This window comes from Nyctereutes procyonoides, unplaced genomic scaffold, assembly GCF_905146905.1.
Source record: "Nyctereutes procyonoides isolate TBG_1078 unplaced genomic scaffold, NYPRO_anot_genome, whole genome shotgun sequence".
In the NCBI taxonomy this organism is placed as follows: Eukaryota; Metazoa; Chordata; class Mammalia; order Carnivora; family Canidae; genus Nyctereutes; species Nyctereutes procyonoides.
Window position 1 is genome coordinate 19,472,429 of NW_026575048.1, and position 13,040 is coordinate 19,485,468.

A 13,040-nucleotide genomic window follows, 5' to 3' on the forward strand; every position below is an offset into this window, starting at 1 on the left:
AAAATAAAACCACTATTGTGTCACTTTTTTCAGACACTTTTCCCCATCAAATCCATTCTTCTGGTCAAGCAGGGATACTTTACCACGAAGGGGGAAGTTGTGGGAAAGTCACTTGTGTAAACCAGAGGAACTCCGCCGTTGACAGCTGCGGGGGGGTTCCTGCCTGACGGACCCCACCGCGGCCCCCGTGCGGTCTCACCGGGGCCCGGGGCCAGGCCTCTCTGCGCCACGCAGACCCGGCCGGGTCTCGGCAAGGGCCGCGTTTGCACTCCTCGGCCTGCAGGTGGCGCTGGGCTGGTGCGAAGCAAGCTGTCTGTCATCCAGGGGCGGGGCGGGGCCTCGGAAAAGCTGACTTCCGATTGGTTGGGCTCAGTCTCGTTTTCTTTTCGCATCCAGAGCAGGTTTTAGGGAGGGGCGAGGGGAAGAGTGCGTGTGTCTGTTTCATGTTATTATTTTTTTTTCTTTACACCTAAAACTGAGTTTCCATCTTCCATACCCTTATAAGACACCTCCTAAATTTCCATAATCAGGGAAAATCCTTGGTCAGAACTATTTACAATAAATACATCGTTTATTTATGAGGGAGCTAAGGTTTAAGGCTTGCCACTCACGCCTTCCTTTTCCGTGTTTCCTTAGTGTTTCTTGTATGTGTATTAACAATATAATTGTATCTTGGGGATATTTTACTTGCATATTTGACAACTGTTGAGCTTCTACTATCTCCAGGCATCGGGCGGGGTTTTGTGGAGTCAATGGTGAGCTCAACAGACCTGAGCCCTGCCCTCAAGGAGCTCCCAGGCATGATTTAGCAATCACGTCTGTCAAATTAAAAAACCCCTTTGTGGCAATAAATGGGAAGTGGCTGGTGCTCTGAGAGAGAAGTGTGGAGGGGCAGCTGGGTGGCTCAATCGGTTAAGCGTCTGCCTTCGGCTCAGGTCATGATCTCAGGGTCCTGGGATTGAGCCTGGGGTCAGGTTCCCTATTCCAGGAGCTGGCTTCCTCTCCATCTGTGCTGTCTTTCAAATGAATAAAATCTTAAAAAGAAAAGAAAGAGAAATGCTGGCCCCTTAACAGGAATGCAATCTATTTAAAAAGAGAGAAGCGTGGAGATTTGAGGAAGGATATGAGTGCAGGCAGGAGAGCCACTCTCCCAAAGAGGAGCATACGGAGGTTTAACTGATCTCATTCTAGAAGACCAATGGGCTGCCTTGTGAAGATGAGGAAGCCAGGGAGGAGTAGTAGCAGGAGATGTGAGGTGATTTGGGAGGTACCCTCTGGCAGCCAAGGTGGACTACCTGGCCTTCTGTCTGGTTGGTGTGGAGGAAAGCCCTGGAACTTTCCAGAAGTGTGTAACTTCCAGAACATTCTTTTCTTGCTCCAGGTAGAGAGTTATATTCTGGGATTGGATATGATAAAGGGACTATAAACTTTGTCACTGGAGAAGGTAGCCAAAGAAAGACGGGCAAAGCAAGAAAGCAAACAAACAGCACTTGGCCATGAAACAGAGGCCTGGAGTCCAGAACACAGCATAGGCTCCAGAGGGAAGATGGAGCAGAAAAGGAGGCAGGAAGATTTTAGTCTGAAGATGGATTGCTGGGAGAGTCTGGCCTGGGTGGCTGGCAATGGTGGAACATGGCAGTCACAAGCTGCCAGGGCAAAAGAGTTTGTCCTCAGCTGGATACATACCAGAGGAATTCCCTGCAAAGTATATTGTGTCTTCTTTTTTTCCCTAAAAAGTTGCCAGTTCCTGCGATAGAGGCAGAGACTGAGAACCCTGAGAAGTTCACACGCTGCAGTCCCAGCCACGTACCCTCTAAACTTTCCCCATGCTTCCCCCACCCCACCCACCCAAGCATTTCTACCTCCTGGTGTGACATGACTGTCTGCAATCTGGCTGCCGCACTAGAATGTAAGCTTCCGGAGGGCAGGCACCTGGCTGTTCTTTGCTGTACCCCCGGGGCCTGGAATATGTCTGGTCCATAGTAGGTACACTATCAATATTTGTTAAGTGATTGAATGGCACAGATTCTTCTTGGCCTGTAGAGAAGCCTCCTTCAGTCTAAATGTAGGGTGCTAAATGAGCACCTGGGTGGCTCAATTGATTAAGCATCTGTGTTTGGCTCAGGTCATGATCCCAGGGTCCTGGGATTGAGCCCCATGTCGGGCTCCCTGCTCTGTGGAAAGCCTGCTTCTCCCTCTCCCTTTGTCCCTCCCCCTGCTTGTGCTTTCTCTCTCTCTCAAGTAAATAAATAAAATCTTTAAAAAAGAAAATAAATGTGGAGTGTGCAGAGCAGGTTTCACCATCGAAGGATAAATTGTTCTGGAAGGCCTCTTTGCCCTGAGAGAAGGCTGGTGCAAGACTCTGGTGTCTCAGGGGCTTGAAAAGTCTGCTTCACCCACTGAAGGGTGTTCAGGTCACTTAGTGGTGGTGGTTGGTGGGGGGGGGGTGCGGGGGAGGATCTATGAGCTGGTCCTCCCCATCCTGTCCTGGTCCTTACCTGGCACTCCTGGAGCAGCCCCTAACCTGGAAGTGGTTCTTCCTGTGATGTGAAGGCTGCAGTAGGAGCAGAGGTTCAGCTCAGCACACTGAACCCTACACTTTAAGCCCCACCCTCCATCCAGAAAATAGCCTCTCATGTGTCTGCACAGGGGAGATGAATTGGTGCCCAGGCCCCTGCAGCCCCCGCTGGCCCTGGAAGACACACTGGGTGACTGTGAGCCACCTGATGCTAGGCACTGTTCAGGAGCCCACTCCAAGGCTGAGGCTCTGGAAGGGCAGCCCCCACAGTGTCAAGCGAGCAGTGTACTTAGTGTCAGAGGAAGGAAGGAAAGGCAAGGCTATTGATCATTTGCTATGTGCTGAGCACTATCCCGGGCTTTTAGCATCATCTTTATAACAACCATGTAGGTTGAAATGATCCTTGTTTTATAGATGCAGAGAAAAAGGCGTGACCTGAGGCCACACTCTAGAAAGGAACAACACAAAGATGCAGATGCAGGCATGTCTGCCCCCCAAAGTCCCTGTCTGTTCCCCTCTATGCTACGGCTGCCCAAGAAAATCAGGCTGGGGGTAGGGAACCCAAGGAAGGTTTCCCCCAGGAACAGGAGCTCACCCAGGCCTCTGAGAGAGGATGGGCCAAGCTCAGAGAAGAGGCACTTGGGAAGAAAGATGGGGCAGACAGAGGAGCCTTAGCGAGGGACATGCAGGGGCCAGGCCCACAGGGAGAGAAAAGAGAAGATTCAGGAGGGTAAAGTGAGGCCAGGTCTGGGGAGGTCACGGGGGAAGCTCCAGGCAACCAGAGGTGCCCCACCAGGCCTGAATGACCTGGGACCAAGTTGGGGCAGAAGGCAGGACTCATGCACAAGAAGACCCCCAAGAGCTGGGCCGGTCACATCCAGAGGCAGGTGAGCTGGAAGGTGGAAACCTGCAGAGTGAAAGTGGAGGCACACAGGCCGCCAGGACCGAGAGTTAGAGCAGGGGTCCGGGAGCTCCTGTCTTCTCTGGGCGGTGCGAGGACGCCAGATGGTTCAAGCATTGGCTCCCCTCTGGCTCTTGACATGGTCCTTACCATCTCCTCAGCCTTTCTGAGTTTTTCCTACAGATGGAAGCTTCTCGTATCACCTTAAACCACATAGTCAATAACTGCACTGAAAGGCAATCTTTTACCCATATTCATTAGGAACGGTCTACAGAGCAATTTGGTTCTAATTCAAGTTTCATTTCCAGGCCAGCGCAGCCTCTGGGTCACTATACATCAGCCATTTGCTTGCTCTGAATCAGCACCCACTATGCCCTCAGCACTCACTTCTAGCTCCTTCTCCCATGCTTCAGGTTGCTTGGTGTGTCTGGAAGGTCTGTACCCCTCCTGAGTGTTCCCAACTGGGAATATCCACGGTGGTCACCGCCACAGAACAAAACACTGCTTCACGTGAAAAGCACCTCCAGGCAGGCCGGGCTCCTGCGGAATCCCAGGGAGGTGCCCAGACTGCTTTAGGAGAGTGCGCCCAGCTCCAACACGGTAGCTTGGGGCGGGGGGCAGTGGGCTGGAGGAGGACATTCAGAAAGATGGGCAATGGGAGGTGGGTTTTGTTTTCTTTTTAAATAAAAAGTAACAAAAGGGGTGCCTGCATGGCACAGTGCATGTGGACTCTTGTGCATCTCACTCTTGGTTTCAGCTCAGGTTGTGATCTCAGGGTCGTGAGACGGAGCCCCGCGGGCTCTGCACTCAGGGGAGTCTGCTTGAGATTCTCTCTCCCCCACTGCCCCTCCCACTTGTGAGCACACTCTCTCTAATAAATAATAAATAAATAAATCCTTTTCTCATAGATAGATCAATCAATCAATCAATCCTTTTTTAAAAAAGGCAAGAGGGGCACCTGGGTGGCTCAGTGGTTGAACATCTACCTTGGGCTCAGATCATGATCCCAGGGGTCCCCAGATCGAGTCCCACGGGGAGCCTGCTTCCCCCTCTGCCTGTGTCTCTGCCTCTCTCTGAGTCTCTCATGAACAAATAAAATCTTCTAAAAAACAATAAGCAACAAAATAGCAATACTATTTTTTTTTTTTTTAAAGATTTTATTTATTTATTTATTCCTGAGAGAGAGAGGGGCAGAGACACAGGCAGAGGGAGAAGCAGGCTCCATGCACCGGGAGCCCGACGTGGGATTCGATCCCGGGTCTCCAGGATCGCGCCCTGGGCCGAAGGCAGGCGCCAAACCGCTGCGCCACCCAGGGATCCCAAAATAGCAATACTATTTGTAACCTTTGTTCAGATACTATCCTAGCATTTTATGGGTGTTGAACCATGGGCAGAAATGTAGCTACATTATATCCATCTGTACTTGTTAAATCATCTGCACTTCAGCCACTTGTCATAAGCACTTACTTTAGCCCGAGGGATGTTGGAGAACATAGTATTTCCTGAAGGAAAGCTCACCATCCCCGCCCTCGGGGAGCTTCCAGTCCATTGGGGAAGCCGAGGGGACGTGCTAAAAAGCTCCAGGGTTCAAGGTTGGTTGTGTGCGAGGAAGGGAGCCGCAAGCCCAAGCCGCAAGTTTCAGGGGAGCTTCTGGGCTGGGGGTCGCCGACTGCCTGAGACTGCCTGAGACTGCCTGATCGTGAGGACCTCAAGCGGCTGTCTCCATATCCCTCCCGGCTTTGTGCTTCCCTACCCGGCCTCCGCACGTCCCTCGCCTGCGCGGCCTGCACCGGCCCCAGGGCTGTCTGCCGGGAACCCCAGGGCGGCACTTCCTATGCAAATCTTACGTGGGCAGCTGATGAGCCAAGCAGCGTGGGCCCCAGAGAGACTGGGGGTGCCGGCTTTTGCCAGTGGCGGTGGCTGGAGGCACGGGGAGCAGGGGACTGGGGACGCCCCCCCCCCCCCCGCAGCCCCAGGACCCGCAGGCAAGGTCAGCGAGAGAGGGGAGCCCTCCTGAGGGTCTTGGGCAGAGGGAGCTCGTGGGACCAGAGGAGTCAGATGTAGTCTAACTTTTCCAGAGAAGCTGTAAATCTAGATTTTTTTTCTGTGAAATCTTCAGATGTTTCACCATTTGCAACCCGTTACATTATTTTAAAAACACCTCTTGGGGGCAGCCCCAGTGGCCCAGCAGTTTAGCACCATCTTCAGCCCAGGGTGTGATCCTGAAGACCCGGGATCCGGTCCCACATCGGGCTCCCTGCATGGAGCCTGCTTCTCCCTCTGCCTGTGTCTCTGCCTCTCTCTCTCTCTCTCTCTGTGTCTCTCATGAATATATAAATAAAATCTTAAAAAACAAAAACAAAAACAACACCTCTTGGGCCAAAGAAAACGACTTTAGGCCATTCTCTGATACATCTTCCAGTTTAGACCCCAAACAGGGAGGGGAGTGTCTGCCTCTTTAGCCCAAATGATGAGGACGCTGCCCCCCCCCCGTGGCATCGTGCTTCTCAAAGTGCGCCTTCCTCCAAGGACAAAGTGGATGAATGATACTGGGCAGGAGCAAGTGGCCGGTGAGGAGTGAGCCTCGCCCTTTCCCACCCCTGATGCCACGTCCTTGTGATGCCCTGCGCCGGGCCTGCGTTGGCAGTGCGCGTGGATGGGGAGGCCTCAACAGGTGAAGCGTGTGCTTTCTCAGTCACCTGCCTTAACCCTGGGCCCAGGGAGGGGAGGAGGCATGGGTCATCCCAGGCCTGAGCCCAGTCCTCACCACCCTGGGGCCAGGACCCTGGTTTGGGGTGCCACGTCTTCATCTCCTGTTGGAGGGGAAGCTGACACAGATCCCCGTCCCCTCCCCTCCCCAGAAGCTCCACGGGGCCTTTGCAACTCGCTCTGCCCTTGTATTTTTAAGGTAAGTCTGCAAACAGATGTATTTGTTTGCTTTGTATGTGTTTTGGGTTGAGTTGATTTTGTTTTGACATGTCGGTTCAAAATAAGATTGACCCTCTGGAAACTCGACTTGCTAAAGCCATCCACTCGCTTCAGCTGGAGGGGCTTAATTGGAAACAGCTGGGGTGCACTGCCCCGCCCCACGGGCCTCCGGACTGAAAGACACCTCAGACGAGGTGTGCTGGCTCTGAGCAGGGGACGTGTGGCTTCAAAGGCAAGAGCCAGTGAAGGGAGGTTTTATCCCAAGGGGAAGGGTTTGCTTCAAAAATAGCTTTTAATATGTGTGTGTGTGTGTTTTTTTTTTTAATGAAGACACTAAGGGAGCTGACCAGGCGTATTTAAGACCTTATAAGCGTAGGAAACAGTAAAAGAACCCACTGGAACTTATCTGAACGTAGCCTTGGACAAGCTGAGTGAGCAAGTGAAGGAACCAGTTCAGGTGATAAGAGACACTATGTTTTCTGTTATTTCATCTTTTCCTATCATTTGATTTATCTGTGGTTGAACTCTCCCTCCTTCCCTGATTCCCCGGGCACTTTTCTGCACCCCGTGTGTGGTACAGAAGAACACAAGCCTCGCTTGTGTTATTATTGCTTTTTTACATATCCGCCTTCCCACCTTGGGGAGAGACAACATTGTACATACACGACCAAGTGTGGATGGCAAATTAAGAACTCTATTTTTAATGCAACATGTACCCATTTACCCCTCAGATTTTGCAAGCGACTTAAAAGCAGCAGTGAGGGATGCCTGGCTGGCTCAGCTGGTACAGCATGCGACCCTTGATCTCACAGTCATGGGTTCAAGCCCCACACTGGGCGTAGAGCCTACTGAAGAATTACTATAAAAATAAAAATTAAACAAAAAAGCAGCAGAGAGGAGGGGGACCCCCTGTGCTTGGCCAGGTTAGTTCAGGTCAGTTTCTGGATGACACAGCTCCAGACAGACCTCCCTCTGATAGGGGGAATAGGGTGTGGAGGGGCCCTTCCCTCTGTGGTTGAGAAAGCCTGGTGATTAGAAACATCCTTGCAGCTTGGATGGCTCAGCAGTTAGCGCCGCCTTTGGCCCAGGGTGTGATCCTGGAGACCCGAGATCAGGTCCCACGTCAGGCTCCCTGCATGGAGCCTGCTTCTCCCTCTGCCTGTGTCTCTGCCTCTCCGTGTGTCTCTCATGAATAAATAAAATCTAAAAAACAGACCTCCTTGCCAGTTAATGAGCATGCTTTGTAATGTGGCTTAGGGAGAGGGTGGGGTGAGTGCTCGCTTAGCCTAAGACCAGGCTACAAAGCCGGCATAGACTGGCTAGTATGTTCTCATGGCATGTCCTTAAACACCCTGCCCCAAGGTTCAGGGTGATCCCTAGCGGCGGGGCCAGTTGCCTTGATGCGTGTCAACACAACCCTGGAAAGTCCGGCACATCCCTCCATGGGGCTAAGCTTGCCTGGATTCAAGTCCCTGCCACTTGCTACCCCCGTGTCCCTGGGCAAAATGCTTTCCTTTTTCCAGCTGCCTCATCTATGGATTCTAGTAGTTTTCAGGGAGAGTTGTGGGGATTAAGTCCCTGTGCTTAGAACGGGGTGGGCAGAGGTGCATGCCACATACGTGCTGCTCCGTGCTAATGTTTCCACCTTCTCTTCTTGCTGGGCTTGGGCGCATGGGGCCCTCATTTGGGGGAAAACAAACTCAGGTGTCTGTGGCATGTATGGGCTGGGTTGGCACTAAGGAGCATGGGGAAAGGTACGCCCAGAGGAGAGGTATAATTAGGAATTAGAGACACTATCTTAGTTAAGATTATATATCAGCAAATCTGGGTATTTCTCCACTGTGATTTTCAAAGTAGGCAAACCAGGTCTAGTTAAGTCAACTGACTCCACACTTGACTTCCTTCCCTGAGCCACCTCCCTGCTCCACCCCCTCAAGCTTGGAATATTGTCTTCCTTGAAATGTTGCTGAAGCTCTGTCATTTCAGCAGTCTGCCATAGTGGGGAGTCGAGCTGCATCCCAGTCCGGCAGACAGGATCATGTGATCTTGGGCAGCTTACTTGACCTCTGAGCCTGGTTCTCTGAATTGATGATACCTACACCACAGCTTTGTTGAGTGGAAGTCATAAGTGAGATCCACGTAAGTGAACACACCTGGCACACAGCAGGCGTTTAACATGCACTGGTTCTCGTCTCTTGAGGGCAAAGCTCTAAGAAGCCCACCTGGTTCTCATCACCCAGTGACATCAGTAAGCCCAATGTTCCATGCATCTTACAGCACAGCTACAATCGATTATATGTGTAATTATATTGCTATTTGTTCTGTTCTAGTATTTTCCTTCATTAACTCCCTCCTAGATATCTTCAAGAAGCTCTGTTGGCTGGTTTCTCAAGGCAGAGTTCCATTTTCTTTGCATCTCTTCACAGTGCCTGGCCAGTCCTCTCCAGACGCAGGGCCTTGGGGCTGACTGTGGGTTCTGAGTTGCTCCAGATCCCTGCGCGAAGTGAGTTCCTGTCTTGGGTGTGCCTGGATGTGCTGAGGCTTTTTGCAGGTAGTTCTGTGTGTACAATACAGCTAGAGAATGACCTTGTCCGGGGAGCTGCCCCCCTTGAAAGAATATGCAGGTGAGGAAAGACCCAATCTCTGTCATAAAATGGGGGCAGGCAAAAACCAGTTAGGAGCTGGGTGAGGTGGGCTGTGGCGGGACAGGGTAGGGGCCTCAGTAAACAGAAATGTTAAACAGGGCCTCCCCAACTCCACCCTGGCTTTAAAGCCCACAGTTTGCCAAGTTTGGCTCCAGAGGCCTCCCAGTGACCCCGATCTAACTCCCTCCACTCTCCAGTGATGGCTGAAGGCAGGAAGATAAGAGACTCCTTGAACAAGACAACCCCCGGGGAAATTCCATCACCTCCTTTGAGGCTGCAACAGCAGCTCTATAAACCGGGCTGGGGGCAGGGTGGGACGGAGGGAGGAGGGCGAGATAAGGCCTCTGACTTCTGGGCCAAGGGCCGCTGGGGGTAGGAATCCCAGGGAAGGTGTACCAGCGCCACTTCCCAGTGGGGACTAGTCAGGGTAAAATGTGGGGGCAGGCTGTGGCAACACCAGGATAGGAACCAGCTCCCCCAGGCCTGGGGCTCAGGAGGGAGAAGCTGCTCCCCCTCCATCTGTGCCTGCAGTCCCACCGCTGTACCCTGTACCCGGGGGAGAGCTCCCCTCCTCACCTGAGCTCTGCCCCCTCCCCACCCCTGCCTTCCTCTTCAACCTCCTCTCTGGTTCTTCACAGGCCCCTCACTCCACCCCGCAGCTGGCTTCCCGTCCTCGTCCCCCTCTGGGTGGGCTCCCGGGGCAGATGGGTGGCAAAGGGCAAACCTAGACAGCTGCGGTTGCGTAGGCAATGACGAAAGTAGGACCAATGCCGGCCAGCCACCAAGGCCAGAGGGGAACCCACTGAGGTCCCTGAGCTGGGAGACCTCCTTCCTCGCACCCCTGAGTCTGGCTCTGAGGAGCTGGTCCATCTGGAAGCTCGTCCAGCAGGGAGCCCAGGCTCACTCCCTCAGCAACCCCTGCCCCTGGCTCCTGCCGTCGCCCTCTGCCTCCTCTGGGCAGCCCCAGGCACATGTGCCCTCTTCCAAAACGCTGCTGACTCCAGCAGGGGAGCCCCACAGAAGCAGCACCTCGAAGGCCAAGGGGCCTCTGCAGGCAGGGCCTCACCCAGGCCGTCCACGCGGTCAACGAGACTACACCCGTCAGCACCGTGGCCTGCGGGCTGTGCAAGAGGGGCCGCGGGGCCTGCCCTCTGAGGGAGCAGGAGGATGGGGCCCTGACCAGGAGGCCTGGGATTCTGAGGGACTGCGGGTGGGGAGGGCTTCCAGAAACTTTGGATCCTGGACGCAGCTGGAGTTTCTCCTGTTAGTGGATGGATGTCCAGTGTGCAAGGATGCTGGCCGTGGGTGGGGAGGGAGGCAAAGATCACGTGACAGAGGCCTTGGGACCAAGCCAGGGTGGAGCCTGCGTGACCCAGGAGCTGGGACCTGAATGAAAAGCCCACTGGGTACAAGTGATCTTGAGGCTTGCTAGTGTAGACCTGCCCCCCACCCTCCCCGTCCCGCCCCAGATCATGTGCTGGGTCTACAGGGGGAAAGCCGCAGGCCAGAGGGCCCCACTGTGTGTGCAGGTGTGCTGAGGACTCACTGTGCCCCTCACTGAAATCAGGGGGTGTGGGGGTAGGGGGTGTGTCTGCCCAGCCATTCTCCCAGAGGCCGCCAAACTGCGGCTGGGAGGTGCTGCGATGGCTGTAGGCCAACACCCTAACAGGTTTCTCTGGTTGAGGACTCTGCAGGGGCTGAGAGGGATTCGGGCTCTGACTATGAATTATAATGAACTGTTAGGAGTTGGCAGTGTGCCTGGGCCCCAGGGCTGTAGGCCTGTAAGCTCACAGGATGCATGCACCCTCCCTAGTCTCCTCTCCTGCTCAGGGACCTGAGACCAACACTCTAAGTGACCAGAACCACTCTGAGCAGTGGCATTTCCCTCCCCCCGTGCACTGTCCTGCGTCTACTGTCCCTGGCCAGATGGGCTTCAGGGGGCAGAGCAGGCCCTCCAAGCCCACTCCCACTCCCTAATTATGAACTCAGACCAACCTTAACCTCTAAAGCCCCTGGAGACCTGAGGAGGGGGCCTGATGCTCAGCACACAGAGCTCCGAAGTATCTTCTCGAGTGAATGACGCTCCCGTTCCAAGCTACTTGCCGCGCCCCCCACTTTTTACTTTAGTAAACTTTAGGCCCAATGTGGAGCTTGAACCCATGATCTGGAGATCAAGAGTCTCGCCCTCTACCATCTGGGCCAGCCAGGTGCCCCTACTTGCCCCTTCTTCGTGTCTACCTCTAGCAGTGCTAGGCTCCCTTCACTTCAGAAATACCAAGATGGCCATCTGGGGCCTGCCTTTCAAAACACCCTCCCAGCCCCCACCACCCAGCTCACCTCCTGGTGTTCCTTAGGAATTATACATTTTCAAAATGAAAGCACTTACCACCCATCCAAACTTTCACCCAACTGGAAAAGTTAGTATTGTTTCTGGAATTTGTAAACTGATTTGATGCCCACTTCTTTCATACCATGGCCCTACCTTAGCTGTGCCCCCTTGGAGTAGGAGGCAGAAGGCTGATGGCACCAGCATGCTCCACCTGCTTGCAAGCATGCCTGGGCAGGAGAGACATCAAGCCCACCCCCACAGACGTGGTTTTCCAGGCACCGTTAAGTGTGCAGAGAAGGTGTCAGTACCCATGGGATCTACTCATAACTGGGAAGGTCTGCAACCCTTATCTTGGGCCCAGCAGTAATCATGTCCTCTTAGAATTTTACTCATGGAGGTCAGAGTTTCAGGTGGGCTGAAAGCAAGCAGCCCAGCTGGGGCCCAAACACTCTTTAGCATGGAGTACGGTATTTGAATTCTGGGGAAAGCACTTTGGTGTAAAACTCCAACTGGGGGCACCGGGTGACTGTTACACACGTCACCCCATCTCCCTCTGGAGTCAGGCAGGCCCTCAGCCTCCCCCATTGCTGAGACTCTAGACTGCAAGACCCACTCAGTCACTGGGCATCGGGGATACTGGTCTTCTGTATATTCAGGTCCAGTCTTGTAATGCTGCCCCTCTTACGCGTCTGGGGGGAGAGGTCTTTGTTTAGATTGCTGGAGTCAAAAGAAAAGTGTAGGATCCCTGGTCTTGACACGCGTTCCCCAGGGCACCTATCCAAGAAAAATGATCGCTAAGAACCCTCCACCCTCCTTTTTCTTCCTTTAGAATAGATCACTGATTCTGGCCTTTCTCGGCCTGACTGGCCATGGCTCCGGCACCCTTACTCCTGCTCATAAGTGTGTATGGCGGTCCTCACATGGCCAGCAGTGCCAATAGCACCCAGGAGCTTATGAGAACTACCGAATCAGAAACTGGGGGTGGGACCTGGCTCTCCATATATTACTGAGCCTTCTGGGGGATTCTGATTCTGAGTTTGAGAACCACCGGTACCGTGTCTCTCCTAAGAGCCCCGGGTAGAAGCCTCACTTGGTTCTCTGATCCACACGTGGAGAACCTGTTCAGATGCACGTGGCTTACTGCTATGGGAGTATCTCCCCAGGGAAGGTGGCCTACCTCCCTCCCACGTTCCCAGTTTGTAACAGTCATCTGGCCCCTGGCTTAGGAGAGGCCAGCAGAGGCTAGATTTGGAATCCACTGAATGGTTCTTCATCAGCCTTTTCTTCCAGAAGCTGCAGCAGGAATTCAGATGGCTCTAGGCATTGCCATAGCAACTGCACCTTTCTGAAGCTGTCACGGACTACAGGAGCAGGGAGTAAGCAATGCAAAAGAGGGGGAGTCAGCCAGTGGATAGAGCACAAGCAGCGGATGAGGGGGCTGTGAAAAGACATGGAACCTCGGCACGGCTGGGATTTCTGCACTTGAGCGTGTTAGAGCCTCCACTTCCTCCAGGACACATTTGGGACCTCTGTAGGGGTCTTCACAGCCACAAAGTACCGGCCCAGGGGGTCTAAGATGCTGACTGTATCTGTCACTTCTCTTAAAAGATCATCTGCTCAGGTTAAATTAGACTCCTAGATGGTCACAGAGCAATTAAAAAGGAAGTGCCTCCCTACAGGATGACACCTGTGTTCTAGGTCAGAGTTGAGCAAAGGGAC